This window comes from Mustela putorius, unplaced genomic scaffold, assembly GCF_011764305.1.
Source record: "Mustela putorius furo isolate JIRA1106 unplaced genomic scaffold, ASM1176430v1.1 tig00001059_pilon_pilon_pilon, whole genome shotgun sequence".
In the NCBI taxonomy this organism is placed as follows: Eukaryota; Metazoa; Chordata; class Mammalia; order Carnivora; family Mustelidae; genus Mustela; species Mustela putorius.
The window spans coordinates 375,650-381,322 of NW_025421553.1; the positions used below are offsets into that span (position 1 = coordinate 375,650).

General features: G+C 48.6%; 1 pseudogene; it reads left to right on the forward strand.

The window, feature by feature from the left end:
• The first annotated feature begins 3,381 nt into the window (after positions 1–3,381).
• On the forward strand, positions 3,382–4,565 carry LOC101680199 (annotated as a pseudogene).
• Positions 4,566–5,673: the final 1,108 nt, after the last annotated feature.

Genomic DNA, 5,673 nt, shown 5'->3' on the forward strand with positions numbered 1-5,673 from the left:
ACAATCAATCGCCAAGACATGGAAACAAACTCAGTACCCATCAATGGATGGATAATTAAATTGTGATACATACACACACACACACACACACAATTCTATTCACCCATAACAACAACAACAAAAAAACAAGGAAATCCTACCATTTGTGACAACATGGATAGACTTGGAAGTCATTATGCAGAGCGAAATAAGTCAGACGAAAAGGGCAAATACTGTATGCTCTCACTTATACAAAATCTTTTTAAAAAAGAAGAAAGAAACACAGAACAGATCAGACTTGTGATTACCAAAGATAGAGGGTGGGGGAAGGGGTTGGGGTGGACTGGAAGAAGGTGGAAAGGTGATCGAAAGGTACAGAATTTCAGTTTAAGATAAACAAGTTCTGTGGGTGTAGCATTTAATATGTTGACTGTAGCTAATACCGCTATATATGTATAGGACAGCTGTTAAGAGGAAATCTTAAGAGCTCCAATTACAAGGATATTTTTTTCTTATTTTCTTTCTTTTCCTTGTATTCTATTTATACGAGAAGATAAATGTTAACTGAACCTATTGCACTAATCACAATATACGTAAATCAAGCCATCAGCTGTATGCCTTAAATTTATGCAGTGATGTAGATCAATTATTTCTCAATAAAAACTGGGGGGTGGGGGGAACTACTAAAAAAAAGGAAAGAAAGAAATCGACCAACCTTACAAAGAATGAAACCCAGCTGTGAATCAGCTCAATCTGTTTGGATTAAAGTTATCCATGCCTACTCTAATTGCCTGCCAGAAGCTAAAGAAATCCTCTCTAGAGAAAGATAACTTCTTTTTTCCAGAACCTCTGTAATTTTTATATATAATTTCCACAATTCAACAACAACAAAAAATTTTCCCAGGTATACAAAATAAAGGATAAGGGAAAAAAAGCAACGAAAACTGACTCACAGGTGACCCAGATACTAGATTTTAACTGTGATTAGTGTGTCACAACTGATGACAAGATGGAAAAATTAACCAGAAAACTGGAACTTACATTAAAAGAACAAAATGGAAATTCTAAAACTTAGACTAAAAAAAAAATAATGTCTGGAACCAGGAATGCTATCGAGGCCACCTCGCACCTGCCAGAAGAGGTAAAATTAAAAGTACTCACAGCAGGTGGTGGTAGCAGCAGCTCAGGTTTCTGCAGGGATGTGAGCTGCAGGTGGGTGGTGACTTAGTGGGCACCGCTTGCTCTCCACCCCCCCCAACCTTCCCGAGCATTTCCGTCCAGTCTAAGGGTATGAGCGCTCCTGGCTGTCTCCAGGGTGGGGCAGAGCCCGGCTGGGGGCTCCCGAGTGGAGGCCTAGGGTCCCAGTTCACAGATGCTCACGCTGCTGGACACCAAGCAGGATGAGTAACTCAGCTACATGGCTCTGTTCAAGCTCATGAACTGCATCCTTCCAAGCCAGGTGCAGATGTTCCCAGGTCAGGAGGCGACTGCCACAGTCCCTCTCATGCACACGGGTGGGGCGCCGTGACCGTGACAGCTCCAGGCATGGATCGGGGTACTCAGGGCACCCTGCATCCCAGGTCCGTAGATGACAGTGCAGTCACGACCAGCCGCTTGTTCACCGAGCAGAATACACAGTACTGCTTGCGTAACCTATTGTAACACCGGCAAGAAGTGGGTATGTAACCCTCCACCTCGTTTAACTTTTGACAGCCGCACTGTAAGTCACCTCCCGGGATGCAAAGAGGCGACTTGCCACTAAGATGGGCTCCTCCGGGAACTGGCTCTGGAGGGTTCCAGTGGCTCCCACAATGTCTTCCTCCACAGCTTCATTATTGCCTAAGCTAACTGGGTTGTGGTTCGGCTGTGTGGACCACCCTGCATCAGGTAGAAAAGCTTCAAGTACATCAACGGGGACCCCGCAGAGCCCCAGCACGTGATTTAGGACTGCTGCTTCCAGTGCTAATGGAGACCCCTTCTGAGCAAGAGCAGCTATGGGGTGGGCGCATCCCCACTCCACAGATCAGTCAACAACTCCGAGGTGCAGCCAACGCAAGGAAACTCCTTCCCCCAGCGTGAAGGACCTAGAGAAGCAAGAAGTGAAGAGCCCGGGAGCATCCTCCTGCATAGGAGGCTTACCAGCACCAGGGCAAAGCACTGGCCACATTCCAGGGGTGGGACAAGTGTTCCTCCTTGTCCCAGAGCACCTGGGAGGACAGGGCCTTTGAGTTGCCTATGAGAATGACCTCATATCATACCTTGGTTAGGGCCATGTGGGATGCCAGAAGAATAGTTTTGGACATCCTGACCTTGCCCACATGGACACATTCCAGGGGTGGGACAAGGACTTTATCTTACTCCCCTGCACATGCACTTACAAGCTCCCCTGTCCAGGTGCCGGCCAACGATGATGAGAAACCAAAAAGAGCCCCAGTCTCAGCATAACATCACCATCAGGTGGGACCTAGTCCTTAACAAGAAGACAAATGCCTACTTTACTTGGCTCAACACTGAATATCAATTCTCTGGTGAAGAGAATGTAGTCATAATTTGGTTGAGATATGTGGCTTAATCAAGGGAACAAGATATGCTTGCTTGCAAAGGAAACATGGTTTGGTATCCCCTATGGCAAACGATCAAGCCATGTCTTCAAGGTCCCTGTTAATTATGGTGATGACCTCACCACTGAGCTGCAAAGCAGTTTGTGTGTGTCGTGGCGATCAAAACTTGCAGAAGGATTTCAGGTGGGAGTCAACCTCATTGGAGGAGACCTCCAGGTGGGGCTACAATAGATGGCAGCTGGAGGACATTATCATCAGATCTCAGCTGCCCAAGAACTTTAAGGCACAAGGACTCCCCAACTGGAACCACTCTTCGGACTATACAAAAAGACCAATGAGCCTGATATAAGACCTACCAGGCATCAGGAAGATAGTTTCCTTGGCCACTATCAGCTACTACCTGGCTGGGCAAAGCAATGCTCCCCTGCTTCTCTGTGCCCCAAGTAATATAATCATAGATTGACTGAGCAAGAAGATCTACCAGACCAAGCTTAAAATCATGCTGTTCTGCATCAGGACTCAGTATCATTTCTGTCCCTGCACAACCAGATCAGGAACATGGAGAGCATGGGGAGCTCCAGAAGCTGCATCAAATGAACGAGGAGACTGGGGAGTTCTTGTTGGCAGAAAAGAAACCTTACCTGATGCCAAAGCTAACCATAGAAAGGGAGTTGCTCATGAATACAGATGGGTGTGGAGGCATGGGCAACTGAGGCCCATTTTAATTGAGGCAAGCACGCCAGCCACTAAGCTAGAGTGCATGGTCCCCAAAGTCCTTGGAGTCAACTAGCTCATCTTCATGAATGACCACTGCCAGCTGAGCTCCATGGTGATATGCAAAATGGTAGATGAGATTGGGCTGTCCCAGTCACTCTTCAAGCAGCTCGTGGCGCTGGTATCCATTCCATCCATCTCATCCACCTCCAGGTCCACCATGATGCATCCTACCCTCAGCATTTCTCATCCAACTTCTAAGAGTTCTGGCTTCAAAAAGCCATCACTGCAGCAGATCTTAGGAAGAAGGGATTGGACTTCCAGTTACCCCAACCTGATCAGCTGATGTTCTAGATGACGCAGAGCCCAGAAGAGATTGCCAGAACAGCTCAAGCACCTCACAGGAAGGAAGTGGGACACATAGAGCAGATCATCACAAGGCTGCTGAAGAAAGGTGCCAAGCCAGACCAGCTCAGCAGCATCATGCCCTTAAGCAGGGCCAACCCTCCGACCTCATAGAACTCATGCATTTCAGTGGCTCCCTGCACAGCAAACTCTACCAGGAGGTAGAATTCGCCCAATGGACACATTCTGGGGTGGGACAAAGACTTTATCTTACTCTCCTGCAAGTGCACTAGTGAGCACTGGATTTTTAAACAACCCCAGGCAGCTTCACATGGCCCTAACCAAAGCATGATATGAGGTCATTCTCATAGGCAACTCAAAGGCCCTGTCCTCCCAGATGCTCTGGAACCTGCTGGACTACTACAAAGAACAGAAAGTGCTGGTGGAAGGGCCCCTGAGCAATGTGGGAGCGCCTCCCCCTCTGGGGGAGAGCCTCACGAGGTTCAGCAAGCCCAGGTAGCTAGTCACCACCCTCTACCTGGCAGTCATGTATCACCCTAGGAGGCTACAGTCCCAGGATCAGTCCATGACCAGAAGAGCCAGAGCTGGCCCTGGACTATGAACTCATGAACTTGCAGACCCAAGACCAGATGTGCATGTCTGGTGCCAGCCCCAGCAACATGGCTGCCATGAACATTCCCCACTCCCTTCAACCTGCTTATGCACCCCATGCCGCCACTGGGGTATTTTGACAAGCAGACTGGGAGAACCCCCAAGGGTGAGACTGGTCCTGGGGGATGACAGAAGAACAGTTTTGGACATCCTGGGCTCAACCAGAGGAATCTTCGTGGCAGCCAGGCCAGCCAGGAGGTGGCATTCCAGCTGTTTTCACAGGACACCCTGGCTCATGGCTGTATCAGTCCTCCCAGGGGAGCCAGCATGACAATTACCTTGGTGATGAGTTGAAGTCACACATCAATGGGGCACTGTTTACAAGACCCCTCCTGTCAGCACTGGAGTAATAGGGTTGTTCCAAAACTAGAAGAGGACTTAGTCGGTCAATAACTTATTCTGAGCAATTAAAAAACAAACACATAGATACTTATTTGCCCCTGCTAACACGGAAGGACCACTGTCAGCAATAGGAGAAAAGGAGCAGCTGAGGGATAGAGGAGCTGAGACAGAAGGAGTGCCCACCGCTGGTCAGCAGGGCAAGGAGAAGGGAGATTGAAAGAGGAGCCCAAGTGTAGGAGACCAAGCCAGGGAGGCCCCATGCCAGTGCCAACACCTCTGAGTCTGTGACCAGAGTCAAGGGAGGGAGACTCTTATCTCAGAGTAGGACTTTCCTCTGTTTTATTCCTCTGTCTTATCTTTTATTGAAAGGAGACTAGGTTTTAGAAGAAAACTTGGCATTTGAGTGCCCCGGCAGACTCCTTATTGGCAGCTCCCTGCAGGGGGCCAGGTTCCATGCTGGCTGGCTGCCTGCGTTCTAAGAGGGTTTTCATTTAAAGCAAATCCAGTGTTTTGGGTTTTTCTGTTTTTTAAAGATTCTTTCAAAGGAGGACTGGAAAATATCCTTACTGAGTTTGTCTGTCCCATCTCGGTGGTGGACCCGGGAGACGCAAGAAGCTTCCATAAATGGAGGATAAACAAGCCAACACAACCGGAGATCAGGATCAACACCTGTGACGAGATCTGAAGAAAGATTTCTGCTTTCAGTTTGAGCTGCCAGTGGCTGTTCCTACATTCAGGGTGGTGAGGGACCATACTTCCAAGCTCCCTAGCTCTCCATTCTTCCTGCATTCTGAGAGGCAACGTGCTTACCGTGTGCAGCGGCCTTTCCCCCTTACTGCAAAGGGTCTTGGCGAGACTAGCCTTGAGGCCAGAGACCAGGAAGGTGGCTGTTCTCTAGCTAATGGCTTCTTCTCAGAGTCCTTCCTAAGGATTTGGTGGAAGAGCCAGGAAGGCCTATTCCCATCCCCACAGAGACGCTCACAGAACCTGTGACCTGTTAGACAAGCTGAGCACTCCACCCCTCCATTTTCTCCAAAACCATCCCCAAGTTTAAAGCCCC